Genomic DNA, 15362 nt, shown 5'->3' with positions numbered 1-15362 from the left:
AGTTTGTGAGTGATGAACCTCTGTACTAATACAATGAAGATTTTGGTTTGTTTAACAATACCTGAATTTTTCATCCCAGGCTTATCCATATCCTGACCTCCACAGACTTCAAGTTCCTTGAGAGCACAACTCAAACACCCCTCTTAAGATGTATAACACCTAACCCAGTGCCTTGCATAAAATGTATGCTTGTTATTTTAAGCCACCAATTCTTGGGAACTTGTTACAGCAACAATAAGAAACTAATACTCAACAGAATAAAGTAACTACCATCTCTATTCACCCTCTCCTTCATTACTTTTCTTCATGGTATTCACCCTTGTTGTATGTGAAACATCAATAGGTATTTATTTGATTCATTTCTCTAATAATGAAAGGTTGTTGCTGAATGATAAGACGCTGGGATTCTTGGCCTCCAGAGGAGATGAATTCAATCTGGGGCCAGAGACGAGGCTTGATCGCTCAGAGCTTTGTGTAATAAAGTTTTATTAAAGTATAAAGGAGATAGAGAAAGCTTCTGACACAGGCATCAGAAGGGGGCAGAGAGAGTACCCCCCTGCTAGTCTTCAGCTGGATGTTCTATAGTCACTAGCAGTCTGTTTATGAAAAGAAAGGAATGTCTTAAAACTCAGAATGGCACCAGGCCCCTCATCCATAAATTGCATTTTGTGATAATTCTGGCACCAGATGATTCATCCCAGGCCATAAAATGGTTGACTTGAATCTTGTAGAAGGGCAGATTACCATACAAATTGCTTTGTTTACATAGATTAGGGGAACAATATCTGAGTATAACATACTGGTTTGTCAAGTAGGTTCTGAGCCATTTGGCTGATTGAAGACAGAGTCTGGGGTACATTAACATAGCTTAAGACAAACATTTCCATAAGAAAAATGTATTGATTAACTCAAGGTTTGAGAATAGTTAGCTTCAGGTGAGACCAGGTGTCATGGCAACACAGCATTTTAAGAGAAACTTCCTTTTAAATTTGTATAGAGAAGGAAAAAAATATTGCTAGTTTGTTTCCTCCTGCCGCTTAAGAGAGATAAAAGTGTCTGGCACTTGCAGCCTATTTCCTCCGTATGGAGACCCCTGGCCTTCCTGCCTGTTACCCTCTCAATAACATGTAAACACCTTGAGAGCATGGTGTTTTTCTTGTGCATCTCTAACAGATATAACATTTATTGGCAGAAAGTATATATGTAGTAAGTGTGTGCTAAGTCTCTTCAGTCATGTCTGACCAGGCTCCTCTGTCCATCACAATTCTCCAGGCAAGAATACTGGAGAGGGTTGTCATTCCCTCCTTTAAGGGATCTTCCCAGTCTAGGTGTCAAACCTAGATCTTTAGTGTCCCCTGTAATAATACAGGGTTCTTTACAGTGGTGCTCCTTGGGAAGGCCTCATATAACAAATAGTATATATTAAATATATGAAAGTATATACAAATGGTTAATTTATTGATATTAAACCATAAATATTGCTCAGTTAATATTATATCATGCCAAAAAAGCAAGTGAAATTGAGTGACAGCCTACATTTTTAAAAAGCAACACTTATCTGACCAATATAATTTTGGTACTTCACACTCACTCCTTGCCTCTTCACATGAAGTTTTTTAGGTTTGTTATTTTAATGCTAATAAAAAAGAGTCGGACATGACTGAGCGACTGAACTTAACTGAACTGAACTGAATAAAAACAAAACAAACAAACATACAAAAATCGTCAGAGATGTGAAGCTAATAGTTTTGACACTTCACACTCACAGCTTACCTCCTTACATGAAGTTTTCGGGTTTGTTGTTTTCATGTTAATTAAAAAGAAAAAAGATGGGAAGGCAAATACAAGAGTGTGATATAAAAAATTATCAAGTTAAATTACAGTGCTAGGTTTTGATGAGCTTTAATACTAAATAGCAAATTAAAATATGTCTCTATCACTTCCTCCTGTTTCAACTATCGTGGAAGGCATAGCCATTGTTTGTCCAAGTGGGGAATCTGAGCATGGGTGAGGCAAAAGTTTCTGCTGTTTGAGATTTGTAAACAAAAGGAGTTGAATATTATGAAAGAGTGTCAAAAGCTAACAGGGTATTATAAAATAGGAATAGGTTAGCCACACATTTCCATTACAGAGTTTGTAGCCCTAGTAAGCAGAGATCTTGTATGTGTCGTTGCCCAAGTCAGGTGGTTGATACAAGCCATATATGGGTTAGAATGTCAGTTCTACCAATTAGTAGTTTCATGCTCTAAGATAGTTTCCTTATTGCAATGTTGGCTAGAAACTGAGAAGGAAGGAATAAAATAATCTCTAGTTGCAAAAATGTGAGTCATTATAAATGTATTGTCTAGCAAATACATGGTCTGGTGCTGAAGCTAATTTCTTTTTTCACTTAATTACAGGCTAAACCTGTAGATGCTTCCTGTTATTATGGACACCATATTATGGAGAAATCATATATATATATATATATATATATATGTTTTTGTCTGAGTGATGCCATCTTATTCTGCAGCTGAAGAGCTATACAAGCCTGAATGCGTGGCAGGTTGGAATCACACAGGTGTGAAGGAACCCCTTCTGGTAGGTTTAACTGAAAATTCTCCGTTGCAGGTCCCCCTCTCTCTGCTCCTTTCCCTTGTTTGTTCTGTCACTCCGACAGGCAGCGGGGGATGTGCACGCTGACCCGGCCGCGCGCGCGGCATCACCCACCAGGGTCCTCCTCCCCGGTGGCCTCTATCTGTGTGTTGGCTGCTCTGCTGTCTGTGGTCCTGAATGCTGGCCAATTTCCTTTCAAAACACAAGTTCAGCACCTTTTCTGGGTGTGTTCTACAGTTTCTTTTTTGCGTTGTATGTAACCATAGAAGGCATTCTCCTTTCTATGATGGCTTATAACCACTATGTAGTAACAGCCAAGCTGCTGTTGTTGTTTTATTTTTCAAGCTGCTGTTACATACAGTTATTATGACCCAACGGGTTTGTATTCAGATGGTTCTTTTATCTTACTTGGGAGGGCCCATTAACTCCCTGACACACACAATAGTTTTGCTAAAACTCGACTTCTGCAGTCCTAACATTGTGAATCATTATTTCTGTGACATTCCCCCTCTTCTGAAGCTCTCTTGTTCAGATGCTCATAACAGTGAAATGATGCTTTTAATATTCTCTGGAGTCATTGCAATGTTCACTTTTATTATCATCATGGTCTCTTATAGTCACATCATCATTGCCATCCAGAGAATCAGCTCAGCTGAGGGAAGGCACAAAGCCTTCTCCACGTGTGCCTCCCATCTGACTGCTGTGACCTTATTTTATGGGTCTGTGACCTTCAGCTACATCCAGCCAAGCTCTCAGTATTCCGTGGAACAGGAGAAGGTCTCTGCTGTGTTTTATACATTGGTGATCCCCATGCTAAACCCACTGATTTATTCCACTGAGGAATAAGGACGTGAAAGATGCAGCAAAACGGTCAATATGGCAGCAGAGAACCTCCACTTGATGCAGTTTTCTCCGTGGCTTTGCCAATCTAACATTAATCTGAAAATATATTTTTTGAACATTGTGTAACAAATGTCACACAACAAACACAACTATAATCAAGACTCATGGGATTTGCGACCCAAGTGTTGAGTTTGACAAGGAGACTAAAAATCACTCTATTTCACCTTTCATTATTTTGCAACTTAATGGCTTTATTCTTGAAAAACTGATATTTTTTTTTCCTAACAAATTCTCATGATAAACTCTGAAAGAACTCACCATGAATTTAGAAGAAATTGTCATTGACTCAAAAATCAATAGAAAACTCCAACAATAGGCATTTGTCAAATGCATTGCTACTGCAGAAGAAAACTGAAATGTTTCATTGGCATGGTTTTCTTCGATACTACCATTGCTTTTTGTTCTAAAAATGTCATCACTCAAGTCTCACTATATCTTCGATTTTATGCTTACATTGCATATCTTATAATATCTTAGAAACATAGCTTAGAAAAATGACTAAGGAAATACTCATTAGTTATAATTTGCTCATTCAACACATTTTTACTCAGTACTTTTTATTGTACCAGTTACTCTGTTTGGTCCAAACCTAAAAAGAGTCAATGTATGGAACTAAAGCTTGTTAGAGGATCTGGTAATGGAGGACTAAGGTAAGTGGGAAGGACTATTAACATATAAACAAATATATGAATTTTGCTCTAGGCTAGAATTCTAAAGCAAAAGCTGTAGAAAATAAGTCTAGCAAGCTATTTTCTGCCATATATAAGAAGGCCTTTAATAGCAGTGTAACACATTTTACACCCTCTCAGTGGCTAATAAATGAGAGTATCAATGATGTGCAAATAGCATTCTTTAAGAAATTTCCCAGGATATCACTGTTACCAATATTTTGGAAAATAAAAGAACAAATTAGGAAAAAGCTATTCTGAAATAGATAAGAAGAGTAATACAAAGAAAAGGACATATTCAAGAGATAGTTCATGAAAATCACCCACAAGGCTTGAGAAAGGATTAAGGTTTCTTTTTCTTTCTTTTGAGAAAAAGAGGTTTGACATGACCAGGAAGAATTGAACCTGTGTCACCAGTCAGATAAATTGGTTAAGAGAAAAAACAATAGATGTAAGATCCTCATAGCATAAGAATTTCTAAAGGAAGATTTTCTGGGAAGAAAAGATCTCCTAGGATGTTCAAGAAATAACAAAAAGATCAGAACTGGAATAAAGACAGAAAGAGAGGTGAAACAGGAGATGTTTCCAGAGAGGAAAAGAGGTCAAGATCATGTCTGTATATGTACAGGGTTAGAATTTGAGTGAAGAGGAGGCACAGTGGGAGTCAGAAGGAAAAGTGACATGATCCAAATTACAATTTAAAAAATTCACTCTGCCCTAACTATTGGTTCAGGCATAGACCATAGAATGGCAAAATGGAAGGCAGAAATCCAGGCAGGAGGTTGCACAATGATTTAGCCAAGGAAAGTTATGACCAACCTAGATAGCATATTAAAAAGCAGAGACATTACTGTGCCAGCAGAGGTTCATCTAGTCAAGGCTATGACTTTTCCAGTGGTCATTTGTGGATGTGAGAGTTGGACTGTGAAGAAAGCTGAGTGCCGAAAAATTGATGCTTTTGAACTATGGTGTTGGAGAAGACTCTTGAGAGTCCTTTGGACTGCAAGGAGATCCAACCAGTCCATACTAAAGGAGATCAGGTGTTCATTGGAAGGACCGATGCTGAAGCTGAGACTCCAATACTTTGGCCACCTGATGCGAAGAGTTGATTCATTGGAAAAGACCCTGATGCTGGGAGGGACTGGGGGCAGGAGGATAAGGGGACGACAGAGGATGAGATGGCTGGATGGCGTCACCGACAGGATGTACATGAGTTTGAGTAAACTCCAGGAGTCGGTGATGGACAGGGAGGCCTGGTGTGCTGCGATTCATGGGGTCACAAAAGTCAGACATGACTGAATGACTGGACTGAACTGAACTGAACTGAACTGAACGGAACTGATGGCACATTAGAGCAGAGCTGTCATGGTGAAAATTGTGAGAAAACAAATGAAAGATATATACTGATGAGAGACCTGGCAAGATGGTGAAGGAGGGAAAAGCCAAAGGTGAATCCAAAGTGTTTAACAGGCAAACAAACAAAATACAATGGCACATCCCCAAACCTACAGTGTATATATTGTTTCAGTCACCTACAATCTTTCTGAAGTTGAACGTGTGATGGGGGCAAGAGACTTCAATACATGTGAAAGGACAGTGTGTCTTAATTCTATACTAGTAAACATGATACTTAAATTTGCTAAACAATTTTACTTATAAAAAGAGAATAAACATACCACTTTAGAGTTTCGTCCATAGATATGTAAATATATATATATATGCGCTTATTAGTTATACAATTATAAATATAGAAACAGATTAGCATTTTTAAGGAGTGAAATACTACAAGAGAGAAAGAATGTGAAAAGTTGTATAATTCAGTAAAATTCAGGGATCTCAGATTTTAAATAATATGAATCAAAATATTTAAAAAAACAATTATGTGATATAGTATACTGAACAGAGCTTGTAGACTATTCTAAGATGAATGTTACCTAACATTAAATCTCAAAATTTTGGAAAGCGTGAATGTGTCTTGAATATTGTAAAATATTATGTACTTATTATTCATAAAAATTATATGTATAAATTTATTTTTAATTTATAAAAATATGCTTTTTTTTAAAAGAAAGCATTTCCATGAATGGAAGATTTGTATCTGTGTCATTAGCAAGATAAATTAGTTAAGAGGAAAAAATTAGACATAAGTACTTCATACCATAAGAATTCTATGTCTATACATAGATGAGAGAGCTAGAACTAAAACCAATGTAGCAATTGCAATTGGTATTTATAGATAAGGGAACATGAGTGATTAACTATTTTTACAAATTTGTAGTTTTCATGAATCCCTTCTGTATGCTGGACATGTTTCAAAATGAAAAACACAGGGAACAGTTTTTATGAAACAAGAGAGCACTTTTACTTCTGGATGGATGGATGTGATTAAAACAGGATTTGAATAAAAATGAGAAGAAAAGCAAAGATAAGGTACACATGTTATCTGTTGACAAAAGTGAATAGCTACTCAGGAAAAGAGAACGGAAGTGGTTTAGAGCTCAGGCAGCTGTAACCTTAGAGAGGTGAGCTGCTTTTTGTCTGACTGATGCAAACACACTTGAAAATGCAGTGCTGGGCTATAAGATAGGATCCACAAGTGTTCGGGGAAAACTGTGGTGCTTTCAGCAGATACTTCACAGGTTTCACTATGCATGTGTGCCTGTTTTCTCAGTCATGTACAGCTTTGTGACCCCATGGACTGTAACCTGCCAGGTTCCTCTGTCCATGGAATTTTCCAGGCAAGAACACTGGAGTGAGTTGCCACTTCTTTCTTCAAGGGATCAAACCTGTGTCATCTGCATTGTCATCTGCATTGTCAGGAGCCAGGTTTCACTATACAAGGTTGTATTTCCTCTTGGAATATTAGCAATGTTCTGTGCCTGAGTAAGTCCTGAGATCAAATAAGTAAAAGAGCAGACAGAAAGCAGGTGATGGGTGTAGATAGATAGGGCTCCCTGGTGGTTCACATGGTAAATCATCTGCCTGCAATACAGCAGACCTGGGTTCGATCCCAGGGTTGGGAAGATCCCCTGGAGAAGGAAATATCAATCCACTCCAGTATTCCTGCCTGGAGAATTCCATGGACAGAGGAGCCTGGAGGGCTACAGTCCTCGGGGTCACAGAGTCAGACACGACTGAGTGACTAACACCGTCTGTAGATAGATACGGGGCTTCTCAGGTAGTACCGTGGTAAAGAACCCACATCCAATGCGTGAGACCATGGGATGCAGAAGACAGTTTTGATCACTGGTTCAGGGAGATCCCCTAGAGGAGGAAATGGCAACTGACTTGAGTACTCCTGCCTGGAAAAATCCTATGAACAGAGGAGCCTGACAGACTACAGTCCATGGAGTCACATGGAGTCAGACACAACTGAGTGGGTGGGCACACACACACAGATAGATAAGGCTACTGAGGTGGTTCAGTGGTACAGATTCTGCCTGCTAGCGCAGGAGACCCAGAAGATGCAAGAGACACAGGTTTGATCCCTAGGTCAGGAAGATCCCCTGGAGGAGGGAATGGAAACCCACTCCAATATTCTTGCCTGGAAAAATCCCATGAACAGAAGAGCCTGGTGGGCTACAGTCCACGAGGTCACAAAGAGTTGGACACAGCAGAGGAACTGAGCATAGGTAGATAGATATTGTTTAGGATGGTCCATATAATGACAGAATTAAGTGGAGAACTTGTGAAAAGCAGAGAGGAACTTTTGATATTGCTCCAAATAATGCAAATATTAAGGATTGTGATCCACCAAAGGGAACACTCCTGATTCTGACCTGTGTCCTGTGACTGCTCTGGGAGAAAAAAGAAAACAGTGGAGCTGTCTGCAGTCAGAAGGGATGACAAAATGAACTGGGCTTCAGGAGCCTAAGCACACAGCTGTTTCTTCCCACAGGAAACGGGATGGGCCACTGGGCAGAAGACTCTAAGGAGCCGGTTCTGGGTCACAGAGGCAGACTGGACTCGCCTGCTATCTGGTGCTCAGAAGACACCGCGTCCTCTGGAGGGAAGAGCCAGTGGCAGAGGGAGTGCGGGTCTCCTCCCAAAGCAGTTTCCAGGTCTGGGCCCTGCTTTAAGTCGGGCACAGAGGCGCTAGGTGTTTCTTTCTGAAGCACAAGGGGGTCAGTCTCTGTGAATTCAGACCCAACTGGAAAGGCAAGGTGGAATCTCTCTTGGTCTCTAGGTGCTTGGGTGATGACGCCCACGGAGGCGAGAGGCCTGCATCCCCACGAGGCCGGCAGCCACTTCACGATTCGCTGTGAGGTGCAGCTGTGTAGGGCACGAGGCCCAAGTTGACACCTCCAAAACACTAAAATGCATTTTCTGCAGTGTTTGAGGGCTGAAGAGAGACAGAGAGATGGAGAGAGAGAGGGGCCCACTTCCCAGTCAACAGCACAGGGATTCTACCCCCGAACAAGGACAGACTGGAAGAAAGAGGAGGTCTGGCTTCAAACAGAAGACCCAGCTCAATTAATAGTTGGATAAACATAGTCATCCTGTCATTGTTCATCTCTTTTTAAACAGAAAGTGAAACCCTCTGTTGTGAAAAGTAGCATCATCTTTAGTTTCTATGAAACTTCTGTTTACAAGAAATCACAGAATACAAACAGAACCATAGGACATCTACATGGTGGAGCTACAAAAAGGTTTCAAAAAATACTAAAATTAACATATTAAAAATAGGGAAAATTTGGAAAAACAATTTTAAGATGAAATATTTCAAGAGAGAAATAAAGTTAAATGGAAACATTCTGTTCTCAGCTTCGCTGAAGTTGCTATATTAGATAGCTATTTAGATGTGTTTACAGGGAAGCATGCAGTGTTTGCCCTTTTGGGACTGGCTTATATCACTCAGTAAAATGCATGTTATTATCCATGTTATGCACATGGCAGGGTTTGCCTGTTGTCTAAGGTTCAGTAATGTCCCATATTATGAATAGACCCCACTGTCTCCACATTCTTTTTAATGGTGGTGGACATTGGGTTTTTCCACATTCTGGCTGTTGTGACTAAAGCTACAATGGCCTTGAGAGTGCAGATATCTCTCTGAGGGGAACAGGAAAATGGGGAACTGTGGCTCAATGAACTTAGAGTTTCAGTTACGTGAGGTAAATACATTCCAGAGATTTGTTGTATAGCATACAGCTTATAGTTAACAATACAGTTTGTGTACTTAAAAATTCAATCAGTTTCAATCCCTTATTAAGTATTCACACAGCAAGAGAGAAACAAAACAAAGATCCATGAAAAAACTTTTAGAGGTTTAAGAATTATCTATCACCTAGATTGTGGTAATGATTTCATGGATGTATCAGTTCAGTTCAGATCATTTGCTTAGTCATGTCCAACTCTTTGCCATCCCATGAATCGCAGCACACCAGGCCTCCCTGTCCATCACCAATTCCCGGAGTTTACTCAAACTCATGCCCATCTAGTCGGTGATGCCATCCAGCCATCTCATCCACTGTTGTCCCCTTCTCCTCCTGCCCCCAATCCCTCCCAGCATCAGGGTCTTTTCCAGTGAGTCAACTCTTCACATGAGGTGGCCAAAGTATTGAAGTTTCAGCTTCAGCATCAGTCCTTCCAATGAACACCCAGGACTGATCTCCTTTAGTATGGACTGGTTGGATCTCCTTGCAGTCCAGGGGACTCTCAAGAGTCTTCTCCAACACCACAGTTCAAAAGCATCAATTTTTCGGTGCTCAGCTTTCTTCACAGTCCAACTCTCACACCCATACATGACCACTGGAAAAACCATAGCCTTGACTAGACAGACCTTTGTTGGCAAAGTAATGTCTCTGCTTTTTAATATGCTGTCTAGGTTGGTCATAACTTTCCTTCCAAGGAGTAAGTGTCTTTTAATTTCATGACTGCAATCACCATCTGCAGTGATTTTGGAGCCCCAGAAAATAAATTCAGCCACTGTTTCCACTGTTTCCCCATCTATTTCCTATGAAGTGATGGGACCAGATGCCATGATCTTAGTTTTCTGAATGTTGAGCTTTAAGCCAACTTTTTCACTCTCCTCTTTCACTTTGATCAAGAGGCCTTTTAGTTCCTCTTCACTTTCTGCCATAAGGGTGGTGTCATCTGCATATCTGAGGTTATTGATATTTCTCCCGGCAATCTTGATTCCATCTTGTGCTTCTTCCAGTCCAGCATTTCTCATGATTTACACATATGTCCAAATTCATGCAAATCCATATTTTCCATATGTGTAATGCTTTGTACCTCAGATATACATCAATAAAAAATTGTTATAAAAGAAACAAAAGGCTTTTTTAAGGTGGAAAAAATATTCCCATAAATGCTGAAAATAAGAGCTCAAAGGAATAATTTAAAATGTATTAGATACACCATAAGATAGGAATAATAAACTGAAATACACTCCAATAAAAATTATTTAAAATGAGACACAGAAAAAGAATAAAAGAAAATACAAAGCAGAGCATAGGATATATATTTGCTCCAATTGAATGACCTGAAATACTTGGAGTTATTGCTCTAGGAAAAGAGTAGAAAATGGATAATAATAAATAATTTAAGGTAAAGGGCCTAAAATGTCATCAAAACTGATTAATCTTCAACAAATGTATTCAAGACAAGCAGAATGTCCCCAATCAAAATATGCAGAGAAACCCATGAGTAGGTGCTTCATGGTCAAAGTAGCAACAATAAGATTTAGGAAAAACTTTTCAGAGAAATTAAAATATGGGGGGGGGAGGATGGGACCAACTTACATTTTTAAGTATGAAAGAAAATGGAGTAAATATGTAATACTCTATTCTTTGGGAAAGAATTCTTCAAAAATGGACAGGAAAAAGAATAGTAATGACTTTATCAACAAACAGAAGCTAAAAGGATTTTCCAGATTTATAATAAGAAATAATGTAAGTTTTAAGCAGAAGGAAATTTCCCCTGTATACAGAACATAATAAAAATATCCACATGTGAAAAACATTAAAGAATATTGACTGAGTATTAACTATCAAGCTTAAAGACATGTCAAAAGTGATTTTCCACAGGGATTAGATCATGTGAAGAGGTAAAACATGGGATCAACATAACATAAATGACAAGCAGGAATAAGTGAATTAGACTGTTGAATGTTCCTTCCAGTGTTAAATGTGAGAAAATATTGATTTTTAAAAAAATTGTAGCAAGAGAAAAAGTTACAATTTCTCTAGCAAGTAATGAAGTAGTGAATTGTAATATGTACATAATTTAATAAGAGAAAGTTTAAAAATGTAATCTTTATTGATTGAATAAAACACTATAAGGAGGAAATAAAGTTCAGAAGAAAAAGCATAAATCTAAAGTGAGATGCTCCATGTAAAATCAGCTATGCCAATTTTTATCTACCAAAAGAAAGATTAATAAAGTAAATTAAGACTTATGACTTCAACATTATTGTCACTTGGGATTGCATAATTTTTAGTTATGGAGACTGCCATGTCCTTGGTAGGTCAACATTAGATGCAAGTTACACCTATTCTCCTCAAAGAAGATAACTAAAAATACCTCTTTGTGCATGTGACCAGTCTCTTAGTCATATCTGAATCTTTGCAACCCTTTGGACTATAGCCCACCAGGCTCCTCTGTCCATAGAATTTTTCAGGCAAGAATACTGGAGTTGGTTGCCATTTTCTCCTCCAGGGTAATCTTACTGAGCAGTGGGATTGAACTGGCGTCTCCTGTGTCTCTAGCATTGCAAGCAGATTCTTTATCCACTGAGCCATCAGGAAAGACCCCAAAATACCTTTAGACATTATTAGATGCCCTCTACAGGGAAAAATTGCATACACTACAAATCACTGGTACATGGGAATAATTGAGACTTATTTTGCAGTGTTTTTGACTTGAAATGTTTGTAAAACCATCAAGATAAAAATTTACATGCAATAGCTGTCTGAGTAATTGACAATGCAAGTCAATAAAAATAATAAGCTGCAATTTAAGATTGTGTAGAGAAAAAAAATTAAAAAAAAAGGAAATTTAAGCACTCTACCTGCCTAAAGTTTATGGGTTGCCACAAAACCTGAATTCATTGTAAATCTGTAGCTTTATGACTTGTCTCTGAAAAATTGTTAAAACACATGAGTCAAGCATTTAATTCAAGAATGTACCTTTAATGATCAACACAAAAATATAGACATCAGGAGAAAGGCAATGCTATTTTTAAATGCACAGAATTTCAAGAAAGAAACAATTTACTGAAACTTGTTGATATATAACACAAAGGTAGGGATCTTGAATGCTTTCAGGTAGCCAACAAAGATATATCACTGCATGCAGATTTTTAATTAGATAAACTTGCAAACATTTCACATCCAAAGCATTGCAAAATAAGAGACTCAGTTTTCCTCATGTCCCCCAAACACATCCATCTTGGATTTAAATGATAAAAGAAAAAAAAAATCAAAGATTGAACTTGCAAGTGTGCACAAAGAGTTGCCAAAAAGTACATAGAAAATGACAGAAATATTTCTCATGTATGTAATATATATATATATAGAACTATCAATGTAGAAGAACACCTACAAAGTGTTCATATCTGTTAAGAAGAAGTTTCCATTTCTTTAAATTTTTCAGTTTTTTTTCCACATTGCCTCCAATATTAACATACATCATTTTAATTCCAAAATTGTGAATTATTTAAGGAAAAGCCATTATGCATTAAAAATGTCCAGCAATGTGACTGTTCTAGTGATAATGGTCACCGTTAAGTAGTAAAGCCTTAAATTGGATACATCTACTATCTGATTTGATATTTGCAGAAACTCTCTGGACCTGGTGCTGTGTGTGCACTTAGTCACGCAGTCACATTCAATTCTTTGTGACTCAGTGGGCTGTAGTCTGTCCGCCAGGCTCCTCTGTCCATGGGATTTTCCAGGCAAGAGTACTGGAGTGGATTCTCATGCCCTCTTCCATGGGATCTTCCCAACCCAGGGATCAAACCCAGGTCTCCCACATCACGGGTCTTTACCATTTGAGCCACCAGGGAAGCCCCTCTGGACCTGGGGTTATTATTTATTTTATGCAGTTGAGGAAACATGAGGCTTAAAGTTTCAGTGATTTCAGTTATACGGATAAAAGATAGCAGACCTAGAGTTGTAAATCATGGAATATTATTGTCAAAGCAAGTGCTCAAAATCCCTCTGTTGTATGGCTTCTCCACAAAATAAATGAGATAATTTCTTAAAATGTTATCACTGTTTCCCAAATAGATCTCTTTCACCACCATAAAATTCTTTGGAATAGATTGTACATGGGCGTGTGCATGATATAGTTTAAAAGCTGACAGCTTTTTTTTTTTCCACTTTGCAAATCAGTCCCCCTGATAATCACATATATTAACATGTTTCATGCTTTCCAATTACAAGGTGAATTTATAAAGGCATATTCCCTGAAATCCCTGAGATTATATTTGGGCAAGCAGAGGACGGTTCAATAGAAGAAGAAGAAGAAAAAAGGGTGGGGAATTAACTTTCTGGAAAAAGAACAAAGAAATATATTATAGGAAAGAAAAAAAATGGCCTTAAAATTTATCATCAATGCTACTTTAATTCCTTGGAGACCTTTCTCTTCTGCTTGACTCTACTGAGAGCCTTTTTCACTTTCTTGTTTCTAAGACTGTGTATGAGTGGATTCAGCATGGGGATGATAACTGTAAAAAACAGAAGCCACTTGATCCTTTCCCAAGGAGTAGGGCTTACTAGGTTTTAAGTAAATGACAATCAGAGTGCCAAAGAAGATGGTGACTGCCAGGAGATGGGAGGCACAAGTAGAGAAGGCTTTTCGCTTCCCTGAAGTGGAAGTAATTTTCGGGATAGTAGGCAGAAAGGACACATAGGACACTGAGATTGTGATAAGAGATGCCACCAGAGTGGAGACAGCAGAAAGAATATCATGGTTTCGATGTCCCCTGTGTCAGTACAGGACAGGGGTAAAATTGGGGGTGCTTCACAGAAAAAGTGATAGATTACATTGGAGTCACAGAAACACAGTCCTCTCATGCAAAGCACAGTAAGGAAGGAAACTATAAAGCCAATCAAATATGATGCAAAGACTAGGGAGCAGCAGCGTCTAGTGGACATAACAACCGGGCAATGCAGAGGGTTGCAGATGGCTGCACAGCAATCATAGGCCATGGAGGAGAGAAGGAAACATTCAGTGGCACCAAAAAGATAAAAAAAAATTCATCTGGATGAAGCAATTCAGGTATGAGGTATACTTGTTGGAAGTCAGTAAGTTGTCTAAGGTTTTAGGGGTGATGACATTTGAGTAGCTGAGGTCAAGAAATGACAAGTGACTGAGGAAAAAATACATGGGTGTGTGAAGCCAGGAATCCAGGGAGATTATCAGTATCATCTTCACATCCCCCAGCACAGTGATCAGGTGTATCAGGAGAAAGTGGGTGAAGAGGACCAGCTAGATCTCTTCAGAGTCAGTCAGTCCCATGAGGATGATATCAGACACGTGTGTGATATTCCTTCTGCACATAGTGTTCAAATGCTCTGTTAAGAAATCAAAGTTGATACTTAGCAGGAATTACTCTGACTCTTTGTGTTTCTGTGAATGGTGTGATATATTTCTCTTAGTTTAGAGTTTCTAGAAAGTGATAATAATGAGGGATATAGAGAGTATGAAGAGAAAAATATTAATTTGATTGCCAAACATAGAAATAGGTGTGAATTGACTTTTCAACATAATATGATAGAAGCTACTACATCAAATAATCAGAATGACTGACACTCTTTTAAATGCATTATTCAGTCAATGCATTTAATTTCCATGAGATTTTTATATCATAGGTGGTATTAATACTATTAGCCACATTTTTCAGTTTGGAAAAAGGGCACAGAGAATTTATGTAATTTATCCAGAATCAGAGATATTAAATGTTGGATCAAGACTGGAGAGAGAATGTCCATAACATGATATTCTTATTTATGATTAATTTTAGCAAACCAGGGGAAAACAATGCTAGATATATAATAAACAATATAAAAGAATAATGCACCACATATTGTTCTTTTCTTTCTCCAATATTATTTAATAGTATACTACAGAAATATAAATTTCAACCTTTGTGGGCTTTAGTAGACCATATTAAATTAATAGACTCTATATTAGTATTAATCTCCAAATGATATAATGTTTTCTGAACTTGACCATTGAAAATTAAATTTC

The 15362-nt window shown here is 38.2% G+C and overlaps 1 pseudogene; it reads right to left on the bottom strand.

The window, feature by feature from the left end:
* Positions 1 to 13726: 13726 nt before the first annotated feature.
* On the bottom strand, positions 13727 to 14672 carry LOC122686330 (annotated as a pseudogene).
* Between the last annotated feature and the right edge of the window lie 690 nt (positions 14673 to 15362).

The sequence above is a fragment of the Cervus elaphus genome, chromosome 29 (genome assembly GCF_910594005.1).
Source record: "Cervus elaphus chromosome 29, mCerEla1.1, whole genome shotgun sequence".
NCBI classification, from domain to species: domain Eukaryota; kingdom Metazoa; phylum Chordata; class Mammalia; order Artiodactyla; family Cervidae; genus Cervus; species Cervus elaphus.
The sequence above is the reverse complement of the archived record's forward strand: the minus strand, read 5'-3'. Positions and strand labels throughout refer to the sequence as shown.